The sequence below is a fragment of the Suricata suricatta genome, chromosome 12 (genome assembly GCF_006229205.1).
Source record: "Suricata suricatta isolate VVHF042 chromosome 12, meerkat_22Aug2017_6uvM2_HiC, whole genome shotgun sequence".
In the NCBI taxonomy this organism is placed as follows: domain Eukaryota; kingdom Metazoa; phylum Chordata; class Mammalia; order Carnivora; family Herpestidae; genus Suricata; species Suricata suricatta.
This window is the reverse complement of record NC_043711.1, coordinates 82,389,976-82,410,027: the sequence shown is the minus strand read 5'-3', so window position 1 is coordinate 82,410,027 and position 20,052 is coordinate 82,389,976. Positions and strand designations below refer to the sequence as shown.

General features: G+C 43.9%; 1 protein-coding gene and 1 pseudogene across 3 annotated transcripts in view; both read right to left on the bottom strand.

The window, feature by feature from the left end:
* The window catches only part of RALY (RALY heterogeneous nuclear ribonucleoprotein), an 82,409-nt gene extending 62,448 nt beyond the window's left edge, over positions 1–19,961 (bottom strand). The window contains exon 1 of one of the 3 annotated variants that reach the window (XM_029916878.1): positions 19,739–19,961. The gene's annotated coding sequence lies outside the window, so the exon portion shown is untranslated. The remainder of the gene's footprint in view (positions 1–19,738) is intronic. The other 2 variants (XM_029916877.1, XM_029916879.1) reach the window with 2 other exon arrangements.
* LOC115275636 lies at positions 711–886 on the bottom strand (annotated as a pseudogene).
* Positions 19,962–20,052: the final 91 nt, after the last annotated feature.

Here is a 20,052-nt window from a genome sequence, read left to right as displayed (position 1 = left end):
AGCATCCAACTCTTAATTTTGACTCAGATCATGATCCAAGGCCATGGGCTTAAGATTCTCTCTCCCTCCCCCCCATCAACCTGTCTTCCCCAACTCATGCTCTCTCTCTAAAATAAAAGGGGCGGGGGGCACCTGGGTGGTTCAGTCAGTTAAGCATCAACTCTTGATTTTGGCTCAGTCATGACTTCATGGTTTGTGAGATTGAGCCCTATGTCAGGCTCTACACTGACAGTGATGTACCTGCTTGGGATTCTCTCTCCCTCTCCCCCTGCCCCTCCTTCCACCCCCATACATGTGCTCTCTCTCAAAATAAATTTTTAAAAGGGGGAGATGCCTGGGTGGTTCAGTCAGTTAAGTGTCTGACTCTTGATTTAGGCTCAGGTCATGATCTCATAGGTTTGTGAATTCAAGCCCCACATCAGGCTCCACACCGACAGTGCAAAGCCTGTTGGGATTCTGTCCCTCTCCCTCTCGGTCTGCTCCTCCCCCACTTATTCTCTCTCAAATAAAATTAAAATCTTAAAGAAAAAAACAAACTCCCATAAAGTTCTAGAGCACTGTCACATTTTACCTGTAGCGTTTAATATTCAACTTTATACCATGGGAATCAGTACACATACATTTCCGTTATTCATTCTGCAAATAATATTTGTCTGAGGCCTGTTAGAGAGACACAGAGGAAACAGAGTTTAGTATACTTTCCCCTGGCCCATAAGATCTCAATTTCATGAATGAGAGGAGATTTGAGTGTGATACAACAGCAGAATACAACTACAGAAGTAGAAGCAAAGTGCAAAGAAGACCAAAATTAATTCTGCTTCTGGAGTGATCAGGGAAAGCTTCATTGATACTACACTTGATCTTAGCCAAAAGGCCGAGAAGCGATGGGGAAAGCTTCATTGAGAAGATGGCATTTGAAATGTTCTGAAAAAATGAACAGGAGCTTATCTGGTAAAGGGGGCAGGGAGCTGAGGGCTTTCTACCCACAGGAACAAAAAAGTCATTCTGAACTGAGCAGGAGCACAGGGAAACAGTGGGTGTTACCAGCCTGCTGACAGAAGGCAGCGAAGTGAAGTGGCACCAGACTGTATGAGCCTTGAAGCCAAGCCCAGAATTGAGATTTTCTCCTTTCCAACCTGGGGTGAGGTGGATAACAGGGGCAGTTTAAAAATGTCTAATCTCCTTTATTTAGTTGCCCTACTTGAGAGCAAGTCCCCTCAAAAACCCTGGAAACAGGTATAATCCCAGACTCTGCCTACCACAGAGGATTACAAAATTTCCCATCGAGGAGACGGCAACAGTGAGAGAGATACAAAGAATAAAAGAGTGGGAATGGGGAGTGGGAGAAGGTAGGTGATGCACAAGGGAGAGCTCAAGGAGGAAGGAGCTTGAGGGGAGGAAACACAAGAGGCAGAAAAGCACAAGGAGGGACAGATCTATCTTGGCACTGAGGCTCCTTTTTGCTGAGTTATCCTCTACATCTTTCTATGTAGAAAAAAAAGGTCAATCTGATGCTAGTGACAGAAATAGATGCTTTGGGCTAAGATGAGACTGAGCACATTACTAACTGCCACCTCAACCCTCCCTCTGCTCAGGATGATAGGGTTATGCCAAGAAATGGGAGTTTGCCTAGCTCTACCAACCATCCCAAAGTATGCCAAAACACCTTGTCTCATACCCTAAGAGTGTGTGAGGTAGGAGCACCCAACAAAGATACGGAGTTTGAAGCGGGACCTGCCCAGGGCCTATGGTTGCTGCTTAGGTTCTTAGAGAAAAGCTCTGCTTCCTTCCCTGGACCTCAGTTTCAACTGCAAAACAAGGGGAGTAAAGGTGAAGCTCTCTTAAGGGCTGAGAGAGCCTACGAGTTTATAGAAGCTGCTTTCCCATAGAGGATGATATTTAAAACTTTTTTTTAATGTTTATTTATTTCTGAGAGACAGAGTGCAAGGGGGGGAGGGCAGAGAGAGAGGGAGATACAGAATCTGAAGTAGGCTCCAGGCTCTGTGCTGTCTGCACAGAGCCCCACGGGGGCTCGAACTCACGGAACCATGAGATCATGACCTGGGCTGAAGTCAGAGCCTAAACCCACCGATCCACCCAGACACCCCCAGAGGGTGATATTTAATGTGGGAATTTTCCTAACCAATCAGGTTTTAACTTCATTCTTTCCACACCAAACTATGGCCAGTTTCAAGCCAAGAAGCCAAACCCAGAATAACAACTGTCCCTGGCACCATGATCTACTTGACCCTGTCCAAAGTCTAGTTCCTGCCCAGACCTGTTTATCTACTAGGTCACAAACAAATGCTCAAGCCAGGGATGTGCTTTATTTTACCCACACAAATTTGTTTAAAAACCTATGAATTAACTGCTAGCATTTCAAATCAGACCTCATGCTTTTAAAAAGTTAGTTTTCTAGGGCACCTGAGTGGCTCAGTTGGTTAAGTGTTCGACTCGATTTTGACTCAGGTTATGATCTCACGGTTGTGAGATCTCGCAAAATTGAGTACCAGTCGTACAGAGCCTACTTGGGATTCACTCTCCCCTGCTCTCTGCCCCTCCCCCACTTGCACTCAATCTCTTTCTCTCTCAAAATGAATAAACTTTAAAAAATATATCTAATGAGGCACCTGGGTGGCTCAGTTGGTTAAGCATCCAACTTATCACAATCTCACAGTTTGTGAGTTTGAGCCCCGCATCAGGCTCTGTGCCAACAGCTTGGAACCTGGAGCTGCTTCAAATTCTGTGTCTCCCCCCACCCCCAGCTTGTTCTCTGTCTCTCTCTCAAAAAAAAAATTAAATTAAAATTTAAAAATAAAATAAAAAAATGTATATGTGTGTGTGTGTGTGTATATATATATACATATATATAGCTCATTTTGGGCAACTTAAACCCTTTGAGGCAAAAGTCAAAGGGCCTACTGCAATCCTGTAATTTATCTGATACCTTCTCATGAAATTCATGCTAATATGATTTAATATAAGAGTAAACCTTTCAATTACTAGTTATATTTAAACTAATCCAACCTCAAAAAACCAGAGTACATTAACACCTCAGAAAGGTATGTTTTATCCTATGACTTCACAAATCATCCAATACTCAGCCATGTGTCCCAATTTGAGAAATTTTGACATAGTTTTATCCACTCAAAAAGTACTCAACATCCTATGGTAAACAATGGGAAAAACAGTAATTAACAAGACAGACATGGTTCCTGCCTTTGTAGAGCTCATGGTCCAGTGAGATATAATGGGAAAAAGCTATACAGAATAGAGAGCACCAAGAAACACTAAGCTAAGGATCTCAAATAGGGACTGGTCTGTGAAAGGAAAAGGTTTAATTAGGCTTTTGCTGCTGAAAAGTCCTTTCCAGCTCAAAATTCTACTAGCGTTATAAGAACTTAGTCCAATATCCTTTTTGAGTTCCTAACATGTATTAGATTCCTCCCCTCATCCAGGATATCATGATCAGTTGTCACAGAAATTGCCACGATATGCCACATACTAGATGATGATGTTACATTACAAGACGCCAAAGCGAACAGGCAGCAAGAAGTCACTTACTCAGAAAAAGTCAACTACTTTCAACACAACGGGAGCTGCTTGCTGCTCTTTGCAGCTAGGTGGGACAAAGACCAGAGACTAACTCCTAAATAAAACAGTTTTGTATTAGATGCCACGGTTTCTTTCATGAGGCATCAGGACCCACTTTCCCTCTAGCTTGAGTGTTAGAGATTGCCAAAAAAAAAAAAAAAATGCTTATTTTACAAGGACAAGTTTCACTGAGTCTTGACTGTTTGTTGTCCTGGCGAAGACCTGAGACAACCAAAGAGACAAACTTACTAGCCAACAGGGACACCAAAAGTTTCTAATAAAATGAAGATAGTTCATCTAGCACCAGCAGACTAAAAGCACTGTAACTGGGCAAAGTCCCTTTAATATTAAAGAGTTCCATCTAGAGCGGGGTTGGCCCAAAAGGACCAAGAAGGTAGCAAAAGTAAGTACAGGTAACCAAGTGTTTCAGAGAAAAAAAGTACTAGTCTGATGATAAATAAATGGTGATTGGCACTAGGCTTGGGTATCACAGAGACAAGAGAAAATGGTGAGGGCTTTGACAAACTTGAGAACAAATATGCTCTGAACAAAGAAGCCAGGCAATGAGGAAACACTGTGTGAGATAGGCAGAAATGAAGAAGGTGATTCTTTAAACACAAGCATTTTGCCAAACTGGGCTGGTGCTACAGATTTGCCCAAAGAACAAAGCCATATCCCTTTGCCTCAAAGCCCAAAAAAATCCAAGCTACAAGCTTCTTAAACAGGCAGTGCACAAGGAATCCCAACACAGGGAGTCCCTGGTAGAGGGCTCAGGGGCTGAAGCCGTCTAAAGAATAGCTGGGGGCTGGGGCACCTGGGTGGTTCATTCCATTGGGCATCTGACTTCAGCTCAGGTCATGGTCTCACACTCTGAGTTTGAGCCCTACATCAGGCTTTGTGCTGACAGCTCGGAGCCTGCTGCCTGCTTCAGATTCTGTCTCCCTCTCTCCCCGTACCTCCCCTGCTCAGATTCTCTCTCAAATATAAATAAAAACGTTAAAAAAAAAAAAAAAAAAAAAGGAATAGCAGGGGGCTATTCCCACTTCTGTGAACAGGAAAGTTGTTCCAGCCCCTGCTACTTCCTCAAAAAACCCTCCTCCCTCTTCAGGAGAAATCAGTTACCCTCATAGCCTACATGCCAGGACCACGGATCTCATACAAGGTATCTCCACTGAAAGGCAGCCCCAATCTCCACAGACTGGGGTCCAACTTAAAACAAAACAGAAAAACACTGCAGGTCAAGTCAAACAAAATATGTATGCAGGCCAGACTCAACCCAAGGGGCTGCCAGTTTGCAATCCCTGATCTAGAGGTAAGATCCTCTGAATACTTCTGAACAGAAAGGATTTAGGAGTCCCCTAAGGACTCCAAAATTTGTCAATGGAACTGCTTTTTCTAGGAGCTATCCAGAATTCTGGACTACTTGGCTCCTGAGCTTTAGAACCCATGATTCCAGGGACGCCTGGGTGGTTCAGTCAGTTAAGCGTTGGGACTTTTGGCTCAGGTCATGATCTCACGGTTCATGAGTTCGAGTCCCACATCGAGATCTGGCCTGCTTGGGATTCTCTCTCTCTGCCCCTCCCCACTTGCATGCTCATGCTCCCTTAAAATAAAATAAATAAGTAGAAACCATGATTCCACAGCCTTCTTTGTCTTAATCCACTATCAAAAAAATATTTTTAAGAAACATTTAAAGACATTAGGTACCTATTACATACAAGGCTCTCTAGGGCTACAAATGCCCTGAGGCTTACTACTCTGGACTTTGGACTTTACTACTTACAGTTTTATGTTGGCCTGGACCCCCGTGCTGACTGTCTGCCACCCAAATTACTATAGACCCAAGCCACTGTTCTACATGACTTCAATTCTATATACTGCATCCAATTTAGTGGCTTGGCTAGCCAATAAAATGAAAGTTCAGCAGCTTGGTTCCCCTTAAAGGGATATCTTTAAAACTTTTATCCCTGAACTTCGTAACCAAAAGTTCTTTTTCTTTGCAAAAGACCACAACTACTCCATTACAGCAAGATGTCCTTGGAGTGAACAGTAAGTACAATGATAAATGCATGCTCTCCCATGAATCAAGATGGCACTGCCATGCTTTATTCCATAATTTTTCTATCACCTCCAGATTCCCTCTGCATTTCCATAAAAGCAATAACACCTTTGCCAAACAAAAGGAAAAAAAGACCAGCTGCCCTTGAAATAGTAACTCAACTGAAGGAGGGAAGGTTTATTGCTGGAAAAACTTTGTTTCTTATTTACCAAGCCCCTCAAATTAGATTTATGAGCAGGGGAATACATAACAAAAATGGTTTTTAGAGAAAAGCTCCTGGCAGCAGGGAAGAGAGTATGGCATGAAAGAGGACAAGACAAAAAGGCTGGTTAGGAAGCTCCTGTAGCCCCACCATGTCCAAAACAGGCTCCATGACTGAAACAGGGTATGGTCTAGAGTCCCTGGCTGACTACCTGCTCACTGAAGACATAATCATCTGAGTATCACCCACAGTATCTAGTACCATGCCATCACATGGTAGACACTCAAATGGTCACAGACACATAAACTACTACTCCTGTAAGATTTATCACTTTACATAGCAACGAGACTAAGGCCCAGAAAACTTAAAATGATTTGCCCAAGCTTGGAGAATGGATGAGTGGAAAAAAGCAAAGAACAAAGGCTTTGGAGGCAAGGTCTGTGTTTAAATCCAAGGTTGCTGGGAATCCCTAGGCAAGTCACCCAACCTTTCTCAGTCTGTTTTCTGATCTGCAAAACAAGAATACCTATTTTTGTAGAGTTGCCATGAGGATTAGGACACATTTGTCCCTTAGATACAACCATAAATTTATAGGAAATTCAGAACATGAAAAACTCTACAAGGAAAACAATCCAATTACTTCAACAAATAAAGGTTAATAACAACAAAAACCACACAGAAGTGAACTTACAAATTGAAAGAGACTTAGAGGGCACCTATGTGGCTCATTCAGCTGAATGACAGACTCTTGATTTCAGCTCAGGTCATGATCTCATGGTTGGTGGGAAGAAATCTTGCATCAGACTCTAGGCTGACAGTGGGGAGCCTGCTTGGGATTCTCTCTCCTTCCCTCTCTCTCTCTCTTTGCCCCTCTCCTGCTTGCTCACACACACACTCTCTCAAAATAAATAAATAATTTTTTTTTTTTTTAAAAAGAGACATAGGGGCACCTGGGTGGCTCAGCCGGTTAAGCGTCTGGCTTCTGGCTTCGGCTCAGGTCATGATCTCATGGTTCGTGGGTTCAAGCCCCACATCGGGCTCTGTGCTGACAGCTCAGAGCCTGCAGCCTGCTTCAGATTCTGTGTATCCCCCTCTCTCTGACCCTCCCCTGCTCATGCTGTCTCTCTCTGTCTCTCGAAAATAAAAAACATTAAAAAAGAGACATAAAAGATGTAACAACCAATTATTTTGTGTGCATCTTATATGAATCCTAAGTTAAACAAACTGTAAAAATAAGATTGTGATATTTATGAGGTAACTGGAAATTTGAACACAATCTGGATTTTGAGGATATTAAGGAATTGTTAAATCTTATAAGGTATGAAAATGGCACTGTAGTTGTATTTTGTATTTTGTCTTGTTTTGTTTGTTTTTTTTAAAAACAAACAGCCCTCAACGTATGGCTGGAACTCACAACCCTGAGATCAAGTCACATGCCCTACCAACTGAGCCAATCAGGTGCCACTGCAGTTGTATTTTAAAGTCATCCTTCAGGGGGGCCTGGGTGGCTCAGTCCGACTTCGGCTCAGGTCAGATCTCACGCTCGTGGGTTCGAGCCCCACGTCGGGCTCTGTGCTGACAGCTAGCTCAGAGCCTGGAGCCTGCTTCCATGTCTGTGTCTCCTTCTCTCTCTCTGCCCCTCCCCCTCTCATGCTCTGTCTCTCTGTATCAAAAAATAAATAAAACATTAAAAAAAATACTAAAATAAAGGCTTCCTTCAGAAATATGTTGTGAAATATTTAAGGATAAAATATGATATCTGAGGTTTTCCTCAAAGCACATGATGAGAGAAGTAGGCAGGGGTATAAACGAAGTATGACTGACCATGGATTGAAGCTGAGTGATAAGTACATCAGGCTTGATTAATCTATTCTATTTTGTGAATGTTTAAATTTTTCCATATTAAAAATAAATTGGTTAGGTTTAAATCCTGGCAACTTCATTTACTGGCAGTGTGACAAATGTATTTCTTAATCTCCTGGTGTCTCAGTTTCCTATCTATATGAGGAGGATCAACAGAACCTACTTCTTAAGTTTCAGGTGAGAATAAATGATTTTTATATAAAGACAGACTTATACATGATATATAAAATTTACATATGTAAATGATATGTAAATTTACACACATAGGTCTTATATTATGGGATTTATAAAGATTTCTATACATACACAAAGAGCTTAGCACATAGTAACTTTAAATAAACATCAGCTCTATTAGTATAACACAAGGTACCAAGCATGATATGTCAACACAGTGGGCACCCGAAACACGGCAGCAATGATTAATATGAAACAGGGTTTAGAACCTAGATCAGATTTTTAATCAAGTACTCAACTAGTGTCCTTGACAGAAGGCCTAACTACCCTCTGGTATAAGTCCCCAGTGGCAGCTCAGTCTCTGCTGACAAATACCCCAGGGCCTGACACAGGATCAGGACCTAACAACTGACGTTTAACATGGAAGTGCTGCTCTCTGGGAGCAGGCAGGGCCACCTCATTTCCCCCAACCAGGTAATTTAAGGTACATTTTCTAATATTTGCTGACAGAACAAAGAGGAAAGGCTCTAAGAAATGATCAATGTTCACACCAGCCTTCAAAGTGATTTGGTAAAACTACAGAAAATAAACACCCAGCTAGAGTCCACCCAGCAGGATAAAAGCTGACCAAAAAAATGGCAATTTTTCCCTGAGCAAATATACAAGTAATAGATGAGCTCTGAGAGACTAAGCTCTTTAGGTTTTGGTATTCCCCTCTCACCGCCTCCCCCTTTCTTTTAAGAGAAGACAAACTTTCTTTTGACATTCTTCAAGTATGACTGTTTGCTGGATTAATTTATTTCCAGAAATGATGTAATTATAGGCAAAGAGGTCATTCTCATCCTATCCAGTTTAAATACAAATTGGCTTGGGAACAGTAGACCTTTTCCACCTACCTCAGAAGGCTATGAGAAGGAATCACCACCCATCTCTTAAAGTATGGACACATCCTCCCCCCTCAGCTCATTAGCAAGAATAGGGATGCCATTCAGTTTAGTCACTCATGCATTTCTGTTCAAGTTGTTCCTATCATACACAATGTCCTCTCTACATCTCTACAGCCTAAAATCTCCTGTGACCACACACTCTGGGAAAATGGGGTAGGGGAAGGGAGAGGGAGGGACAAAGCAATTGAGAAAAGATTTCAGGGTATCTAGCAGATAGAGTCCAGACACAGAAATACTGGTGTTTCATAATTTACTAAGGACAACCAGACAGAACATTACAAATTGAAGTGGTCCCAGATAATGTACAGTCACTATCTTTATCCTACAAAGCCCAGTGAAATGCTCAGTCCACCTTACATGCTCCCTGGGCACCACACACCCACAAATGAAGCAATCTCTCCCTTCTCTGAAATCCCAATTACTCTTCATGGTATTGCTATTTAAGAGTTCGTACTATGGTTATAAAACACAATTCTGTAACTACACACAAACCAGCAGGACTAAAATGAAAAAGATAGAGAATGCTAAGATGTTGACCTGGACGTGGAACAACAGGAATCTCTCCTATACCACTAACAAGAGTGTGATCTGGTATGCCTTTGAAAACTGGTAATAACTACTAACACTGAACACACACCTACCCTGTAACTTGAGGCTGGAGAACACTAACTGCTCTCCCTGTTAAGTTTTTCCTAGACTTTTGCCTCATCAATGCCCCCCTGTCTAAATGCTTCCATCATTCTTTCTCCAGTCCTAGAGGCTGATTCAGACCACTCTTCTGATCACTCCAGCCCAAAGAGATCATTCCTTCTATGGAGAAGGCTGCCATTTGCCCACTAACTCTGACAAATAAGTTGATGTATTCTTCACATATTATGTATACATATATATATATATATATATATACATACATATATATATTCATTATAAATCCACATGTAAATTGCATCAGCTGATTTTATCATGTACCATTTTTACTTTTAATAAAATTACCTAACTTGTATTAGATGCTATTGTGAGGAAATTATGGAATATTAGCCCCATTTTACACCTGGCCAAAATAGTGCCACAGAACACCAGTAGACCTTAGTTGTCCAAATCAAGCTATCTACACCAAACTGGCTTATTGTCAGATACATATCTTATCTCCCCAAAGAGACCACAGGTTCCCTGAAGTCAAGAATATGTTACACATGTTTACATTCCTCACAGCACCAAGAAGGCATTCAATGGGTTCCACACAGTTTGGATAACTGATTTCAATATTATCTCCAACCTTCGAGGACAGGCACAGGCACATTTCCTTCTCCTGTAGACCTCACAGGCAATGCTAAATTGTTGGAACACAACACAACATCCAAAGAACATTTCTTTTTTGAGTGTAGGAGCCAGAAAAAGAGGAAGAGCCCTTCAAGATCAGGGTAAGCTCGATGTTCCCTCCATTTCCTTAGGGCTCCAGGCTGCAAAGTGTTCAAAGACTGGAAGAGACAGTGGTGGTGGGCTTCAAGAACCACAATTTAATCACAATTAATAAGTCACAAATTGAGCAAATGCCAGAAACCACACCTCAAATAATTCACCTACAAGCAAAATAGAGAGCTATTTTATTTCAAAGTAGAGTATAATAAAACTTAAAATAATCCAACATTGAACTTCATTTTCTTCCTTCCTAAATAAGAAGCTAGACAATATCAAATCTTTCTGGAAGCCAGCCAGAGAACTGATGTGAAGAGAATAGGGAATGCACTAGACAGATGTCTGGACACCCAAACCTGAAGGACAATGTTGTCCCCTACCCTAATGTTCTTGACTTCACATACTGCGTCTGGGATACCTCAGCAACAGAGAATAAAGAGGGGCAAAACAGTGGAAGTCAGATATTCAAAAAGGTCTCCTTGCCTAGTGACACATCCATCAATTCTGTTATTTCTAGTCTGAATCCTCAACCCAAATATCTGGGTCAGGGCAGCAGGGGTAAGCAACAGCTAGGATCTACTGTACTTCTCTCAAAACTGAAAGTAATTTGAGGGCAAGAATCAGGTCTTGCTTCATTTTTATGTTCTCCATAGAGAGAACACATAGCAGGTACTCCAACTTCCTGGAAAAGAATGGGTGAACTTTGGGATGAAAGGCAGTTGCATATGCATAATCATGCTATCACAGCTAGGTAGCCTATTCAAATACGGTAACTCTACCAAGACCCTAATTTTAGCAATAGCTGATTTTAATTTATGTGAAAACCAATTTAGGGTGAGTCTTTAAGGCCTGAAGAAAAGGTATTGTGTTCGACTGATTCTGATTCAGGCATAGCTATTATTACTACATTGACAACACCATTCCTCAGTGCCAGCTTATAGCTATCTGGAAGAACAAAGTCCCAATGGTCCGTGTAAGCAGGCAACATTTGACTTCTCAGTATAGCATGATCCTACTTCCATAGGGTTAGGGATTAGGGGTTAGGGGTTAGGTGTTAGGGTTAAAAGGAAACCCAGACCTAGAGAAATAATGAGTTATGGAAATGATTCCTTTAAATCTACTGCTGAGTTTGCTTTCACTAGCACAAAGAATTACAAAGAAAATTAGACAAACAGATCAACAGACACCATGCAAACAGTAACTAACTAGATTTAGTAAAATCCTTAATAAAACAAACAGGAGACCGCTAAATACCAGGTAAATGCCTATGGAATGAAGAAAACCTGGCCAGTAATATTAAGCTTATAAACCTGGCCTTGGAAAAAAGCATGCAATGATTCTCACCCTAACAAACAAACAGAGCTATTCAGTCTACAGATGGCATTTGAAGGGTCAGGTAACCTCAACAGAGGCATCTACCTCATAAAGCTAAAGCTCTAAGGAAATGCAAATTTCTGGTAGAGTGTTTTTCCAGTATAGTTTGGGAATCTTACAGAGGTTTTTTTTTTCCTCTTTATTCTATGATTTTAAACAGTCTGCCAAACATTTAAATATAATTTATAGTCCTTAGACTCCAAGTTTGTCCATGGGACAACAGCTTCAAGTTTATAATGAAGCTCAGCAGACAATCTGATAAATTCATCTCACAAGCAATTTTTCAGCAATCTGTCCACTCTAAAAAGTAATATCCGCTTATATACTGAAGGTGCCCGTGAACCCAGAATTTAACCCTCTGACATATTCTCAATGCTCTAACAAAACCTTTCTCCTTCAAGAGATGATTTCTTAAGTCACTTCCATAAAACTAGAAATTCGTACTATGAAGAGGTAAAAATATCATCCAAGATTATCTAGTCCAACCCCCTTGTTTTAGACAGGAAGACAGATCCCAGAGAATATCAGGTAATTACAATTTACATGACTCTGGCAAGCATCAAAAGCCTAACCGCTATTTCCCGCGGTGGAGCAACACTGGGCGTGTGAGAAGAATAGCCAGATGTGCACTTTAGTCAGTAGAGCACTTCAAATACATTATGTCTGAGTGTCAGAAACTCTCTAAGTATTCAGGACAACTCAGTGGCTCAGTCAGCTGAGAATTCAACTCTTGGTTTTGGCTTAGGTCATGATCTCGCAGTTCACGAGTTCAAGCCCTGAATCCAGTTCTGTGCTGGCAGCATGAAGCCTGCTTAGGACTCTCTCTCTCTCTCTCTCTGTCCCCTCCCCAGTCACATGCTCGTCTGCTCGCTCGCACACTCTCTCGCTCTCTCTCTCTGTCTCTCAAAGATAAATGAATGAACATTAAGGAAGGGAAGGAAGGAAAAACTTTGACCACAATCTCCACACCCCTAACCCTGTACAGAGAGCAATGGACAGCCTGAATGAACGTTTGGAGATATAGAATAGAACCTAGTGATACATTCCATACCTCCACCCCTCCTCCGATGAGGTATAGCCATTTATACACAGGAAGGCAATTATGAGTGAGAGAAAGATACTAAAACTAAAAAAAAAATGAGGGGTGGGGGGTGTTATAGAAATGGAAAAGATAACTAATGATATTTGGACAGATGCCCATCTCTAGCTATTGATTTAAGCAGGGAGGGGAAGGTGACTAGAGAGGAACCTCAAAAATCAATTTTTGCCCCCAGCTCCTACCCTCTGGGCCTTTACAGAATTTCAGGGAGCTCTGAGACTATTTTACCATAAGATGGTGCCAGAAAAGGAAAGGGGTTTGGCCAAACCCACAAACTGAATTAACAGCAGGGACCAGACTAAATGATCTTCAGGCTTGTGACTAGGTTCCCAGCTTATCCCACTGTTCCCTCTCTCTCGTCCGGAGAGTCCAAGAGCAGTACCCCATCTCAGGTCTGAAACTTAAAAACCTGTTTTTAAAAACATTCATATGAAAACCCTCCTATCTTTACTATTACCACCACCACCACCACTGCCTAAGAATGGGGAAGAGAGAAAGGAATAAAGAAAATACCTCTCTAAGAGATATATTGTCTAAATCACCATCTAGAATCAACAAAAATCCCTCTTGGTCCCTCCCCCTCAGGTCCCACCCCGACCTGCCTCACCCCGACCTGCCTCACCCCAACCTCCACCCAGTGCCTCCACCACTGTTAGCTAAGCTACTGAGATCTGCTGCCTTTCTGGATGCAAGCTCCTGTTTTACTCAACTTTGTTTCCCCAGTGCCTAGCAAGTAGTAAACACAAGTGACTTAGAGAGGGTCACAGTAGCACATGGAGAGAGCAGTACCAAAGGACGGTATCTGAAGAAAATGTAAGCTGTTCATGGCTTAACATAAGCAATCTTCAGGGCTACGCAGGGCCTGGATGTCTAGGATCTAATATTTCCTCCTTTTCTAAACTAGTGTTGGGGCACCTGGGTGGCTCAGTTGATCAAGCATCTGACTTTTGGGTCATGATCCCATGGTTCATGAGTTCAGGCCCTGAGTCTGGCTCTGCGCTAAGAGCACACTGAAGCTGCTTGCGATTCTCTCTCCATCTCTCTCTGCCCCTCCCCTCTCACTCCAAATAAATACATTTTTTTTTAAGAAGGGAAAAAAAGAAACTAGTGTTGGGGCGCCTGGGTGGCTCAGTTGGTTAGGCCTCCGACTTCAGCTCAGGTCATGATCTCATGGTCGTGGGTTTGAGCCCCGTGTCAGGCTCTGTGCTGACAGCTAGCTCAGAGCCTGGAGCCTGCCTCAGGTTCTGTGTCTCCTTCTCTCTCTTCCCCTCTCCCTCTCATGCTGTCTCTCTCTGTATCAAAAATAAATAAAACATTAAAAAAAAAATTTTTTTTTAAGAAACTAGGGTTTACATCACCCAGTTTAGTCAGGAATAGTTACCAGATGTGTTGTGCAATACCTCTCCCTCACCCATGCCCCCAGCCCCCACCCTCCTAATGGAGAACTAGGACCCTTAACGAGAAGGTAAATGAAAGCAGATACAAGACCCTGCATGAGAAATCCACCCCTCTCTTGTGTCCTCACCTCAATAATCAGCACCCTCATCTACAAAACTGCACCAGGTAGAAATCTAGAAGTCACCCCTGATTTCTCGCTTACTCTCGACATCAATAATCTTTGTGTCTCACTGCTCAATTCCTTCTATACATATACACACTCCCACTCTCTCTCTCTACTGGAAACATCATCATCTCCTACCTGTATTACCAGAATAGCATCTTCCTAACTGGTCTTTTTCGCCCATGATATTCTAGCCCTCCAGTCCACTCCCCAAACAAGTAGTCAGTGAGCCTTCTAAAATGCCCACTTTGATATGAAGTTCAAACCCCTCAATCTGGGCAACAAGCCTCTTTCATGACTTGGCTTCTGCTCTACCTATGTTACCAGTCTCCTCTCATCTAGGGCCACATTCACCCATCTTTTGTTTTATGATCCATTCAAGAATCTTGAGAAACCTGAGAGATGTATTTAACCCCTCTGGGTCTGTTCCTCACCTACAGAATGGGAATAATAGTATGTACTTCTCAGGGTGGTTATAGAAGAAAGGAGTAAACACATGTTAACTGTTTAAGAGTAGTACCTGATAAACACAGTAAATGTCCAAAAGCCTTACCTATTACCACCACCATCTCTAAACTTGCTATTCTTTCGGCCTAGTCTTATCTTTGTCTCCTCCTCAACTCTCCATATCTCTTTTCCTCCTGCCTTATGTCTCTGTTTTTCTTGAGATCTGGGCTTAGTCAACTTCTCTGAAGAAGCCTCCAAGGCTGGGTTAGTAACCATTTCTCTATGCTCTCATACTGTTTATCCCGATTCACAACACTTCTCATGTGGCCTGTTTCCTTGCCTGCCTTCCCCATGATGCTATATAGACCCAAATCCCCAAGCTTAGGACTGTGCATGGCAGATGCTTAATAATTTTCCTATAAACGGAAAACTTCCCAATAATGAAGTGTCCAATAAAATGAAATCAACAGGTAGCCAGAACGAGACTTTGGTTTTTTTTAATAGTTTTTTGAGACAGAGACAGAGCACCAGTAGGGGAGGGGCAGAGAGAGGGGGACACAGAATCTGAAACAGGCTCCAGGCTCTGAGCTGTCAGCACAGAACCCGACATGGGGCTCGAACCCACGAACCGTAAGATCATGACCTGAGCCAGAGACAGATGCTTAACGGACTGAGCCACCCAGGTGCCCCCAGAACGGGACTTTAAAGTTCCTCATCTACAAGACCCTACCAATAAATAATTCAAAACATTATGACATTATCACATTCAGGGGTTTGGACTTAATACATAGGCAATGTTAAGCCATCAGATCTTTTTAAGAAAAATGCAACATGCTCAGATCTGTTTGGTGCCCTACTTTTTAAAAATTTTTTTTAATGTTTTTTATTTATTTTTGAGAGACAGAGAGACAGCGCGAGCAAGGGAAGATCAAAGAGAAAGGGAAATACAGAATCTGAAGCAGGCTCCAGGCTGTGAGCTAGCTGTCAGCACAGAGCCCAACACGGGGCTCGAACCCACAAACTGTGAGATCATGACCTGAGCCAAAGCTGGACGCCTAACCAGCTGACCCACCCAGGCGCCCCCTGTTTGGTGTCCGATTACCCACCTCTAGAATACCTCCCACTCCCACCCTCCCGTAGGTATCGGGACAAAATTCCAACTATCCTTCACAAACACCACATTCCACCACCCCACCATCTCCGGGACACATAGAAAGGGAAAAAGTCAAACCAGAGGGAATTCTGAAAGGCTAAATGCATTTACCTCCATCTTAACCACCTGCAAACAATGAGTATTCATAAACACCCTCTAGGAACCCAAAGCTAATCCCACTTGTGTGACTTTATAGAAAGAGGGCACAGAAAGAGAACATTTCATAAAGGTAATCCATTTAATCATCCTGAGTAGTCCTGATCCGAGCTGCTGTCATAGCACTGCTATTCTTGATCACTGCAGCCTGATATGCCCAAACACTGGATAGTCAGAAAGGCAGGTGCAAACAAGGCAAGGGTGGAGAGTCCTCTGTGTTCTATTTCAAGGGTAAGAGGTCACTTTGGAAGATACAGAAGGGGCAACACAGATCTCCAAAACAGGCTTCAGTGATAAGTAACTTCAATCCACAAAATAGAGGAAAGGGGGGCAAGAAGCTTACCCAAAGGTACAACCAGGCCTCTGTTCCCACGCTGGGGATGCACACCACACCCTACAGCAGATCAGAGCTAATCGTTTTGCATTTACAAAGCACCCTGAGGAAGAGGGAGGCACAAAGAGTGCCAGCTTTGCTAGTCACAAATGGACAAAATATGTATACTCTCACTTCGATAAGGTACCCAGAGTAGTCAAATTCAGAGACAGAAAATAGAATGGTGGGTGCCAGGGGCTTGGGGGGAGAAGGGAATAGGGGGTTTGTGTTTAATGGGTACACAGTTTCAGTTGGAGAAGACAAAAAAGTTCTAGGCAAGGATAGTGGTGACGGCTGCACAGCAGTATGAATGCACTTAATGCCAGAGAACTGTCCCTACAAACGTGGTTAAAATATGGGGCGCCTGGGTGGCTCAGTCGGTTGAGCATCCCACTTCAGCTCAGGTCATGATCTCACAGTTTGTGGGTTCAAGCCCCACATTGGGCTCTGTGCTGACAGCTCAGAGCCTGGAGCCTGCTTCAGATTGTGTTTTCCTCACTCTTGCTCTGCCCCTCCCCCGCTCACTCTTGCTCTGCCCCTCCCCCGCTCACTCTCAGTCTCTGTCTCTCAAAATAAAATAAAGACCAAAAAAAGTGGTTAAAATAGTAAATTTTATGTTACATATATTTTTACAAAAACAAAAACACCCACACCACCTTTAAAGTTATACTGTCTGGGCGCCTAGGTAGCTCAGTTGGTTAAGCCTCCGACTTCAGCTCAGGTCAGATCACACGTTGGTGGGTTCGAGCCCCACGTCAGGCTCTGTGCTGACAGCTAGCTCAGAGCCTGGAGCCTGCTTCTGGTTCTGTGTCTCCTTCTCTCTCTGCCCCACCCCCTCTCATGCTCTGTCTCTCTCTGTATCAAAAATAAATAAAACATTAAAAAACATTTTTAAGTTATACTGTCTGCAGTTATCAGTTCCGTGATCCTGAGCAAGTCCTACAACCTCTCTAAGCCTATTTCTTCCTCAGTAAACCAGGGATAATACCTAATTAATACCGTTGCTCTGAGGAATAAAGGAGATACCCCACAGAAAGCCCAGGAACTGCTATACGGTAAGCACTTCATGTTAGCTATTATTTCTACTACTGCAGTAGACTTTCATGGCCATTTCTCACAGTTCCCACACAAGCCTGTTGAGTTTACAGAAAAGTAAACAGGTTCACAGAGCCACAATAACTGCCTCAATTTATGATAGCATATCAAATCTTCTGTCCATGAAAGGCGTCCTGTCCTTACCACTTGTTAATTTGGTGATCTAAGAAAGGCAAGTTCCCAACCTTGCTGTGTCTCCATTCTCAATTATAGCTGTAAAAAGGAAATGTAAAGCAAACTCTAAGAACTCCCTCAAAGAACTAATTAGAAATGAAATCAGATGATTTCAGAAGAGTACTATAAACCATAAAGTACCACACAACAAAAGTAATGAGAACTGGTACACCTGTACACAAAACCTGAAGGATGGAGAGTGGCTAGAACTAAACAACTTCTTCGTGATTTAAATTTACTCAGGATTCCTGGTCTTAAGACCTGAATATGTAATTTATTGCCTTTTCAAATGGCAAGAAATGGTAGAAATGTAACTACTGCTGGACTGCAAAGCAGAAGACTGGGAATTCTAGTTCTGATTTGTCATTAAGGCAGTCTGTGAATTTAGACAACTTACTTCCTCTTTCCAGTGTTCAATTAACAGGGAAAAGGGACAAGGCAAACAAAAAAGTTAGACCAAGATGGTAAGACTCCTTCCAGCTCCTACATACCGAACCTTCTAAATTCAGAACTTTGTAAAGAGGAGAGCACAACAAACCTCCAGAGTCCCCAGAATTAATGCAAACACCTGGAAACTACTTCAAGATGTGGCCTACCTGGTTTTTAGACACTTCCCCCACCCGGGATCAAACACACTGTAAAACCATAACACTTGCCAAAGTTAATTTTAGTTCACTTTTATCCCTGTTCGTCTTATCTGAAAATAAAACCCTATTTGAAGGCAGGAGTTGAAGCACTTGACTTGAGCCACTTCCTGCTTCCCCTCCCCCAACCAGGAGCCATAAATCTAACCACTATAGAGAACACGCAAGGTTTGGGGTAAGGAATATGCTATAATCAAAATGAAGGATAGCCCTGTTATAATGACTTGAGCCAAAACCCCAGAGAATTTCAGTTGTGCCTGAGATCTGGAGTCCTCTACCTTCATCAAATTCTAACGGGCAATACTAGCAAGAAATCCATAGTAATTTCCTTTCCCTCGGACCCCTCATATCCCCAGAATGGAATTTCATACATAGCATAATGGACATTAGCCTAGGAGTCAGGGAAAACGGAGTTACGTATCTAACGGTTTGCCCCAAGGGTAAGTCAAAATCCTCTCTGCACTGAGAGATTACACACGCTCACACTCAAATAACAGGTACTAGTACCAGGGCTTTACACTTCTAAGGCTACTATGATTTTAAGTACATTATTTCACCTCCCTGAGCCTTGATGTTTGCTTTTGTAAAGGGGGATAACCCCAGAAGGCCGTCGTGAGCATTAAATGAAATAAGGCTTACGAAGTTCCTGGTCAAGTCCACTAAATGGTACCTGTTGGAATTAAACACTTCTCTCACATATTAGTTCCCTAAATCCACAAGCATCCTGCAAGGAGACTTTCTTTCCCCCATTTCACGGAGGAACAAACTAAAGCTCGGCCGCACAGAGGGCTGCGTGAATTGCAGAACATCAACCCAGCTCGAGGACGGGCTGTTGCTCCTCTCCGAGCCCCAAGGTGTGCCAGGAGCCCGGCAGCGGCGGGAGCTCAGGCCCATGGGGAGCGAGGCAGGGCCAGTTCTGCGCGCCTCCGGTTGCCAGCAGACCCAGCCGGGTGGGGCGGGAGAGCCGGAAGAAGCCCGGGCCGGAGCCGGAGCCGGGACCGAGCCCGCCCAGGCCTCCCCGGCGCGGCCTCCGCTCCCCTCCCTCCTCCCCTCACCGGTGGGGCGGGGCGCGAGCACAAAGACTCCAACTTCCGAGCGGGCAAGGGCCCACCCCGCCAACTACTGGCTCAGGCCCGGCCCGCGGGGAGGAATCGGCCAGGGAAAGCCAGGCGGCCGGGGGGCAGGCGGGGATGGGCCGGGCCAGCGACCCGGGGCAGCGGGCCCGGGTGTGGGGAGGAGGTGCGGGCGGAGGGGGCCGGGAGTTACTCCTGCTCCTGGGACGCCCAGAATGGCCGAAGAAAGAGTTTCTAAAAATAGGCAGGAACTCGAGCGAAGAGGTGGGCTGCCGAAAAGGAACGAGGATCACTCCCCCGCACCCTTAAGGAGACGCCCGTGGCCCCCACTCACCCGCGCCAAGAGGTCTGGAGGAAGCCGCGCGGCGCGGAAGGAGGCGGTGCCGCCGCACTCGGGGCGGAAGGGAGGGAGCGAAGGAGGAAGGAGGCGGCTCCGACCGCGGCGTGAGAAGCGGAGCACACGCGCGGGAGTCGCCCCCGCCGCCGCTACCGCCCCCTCAGCTTCTCACAGCTATGCCCGCCCTGTGCCCGCGCCGCTCGCGCGCCCCGCCGCACTGACAGCGGCGCGAGCCCCGCAGCCGCGAGTCCTTCCCTCGGCCAGCACCACTGAAGCCCGCGGGGGTGGGGGTGCCCTGAACGGCTTCCCTC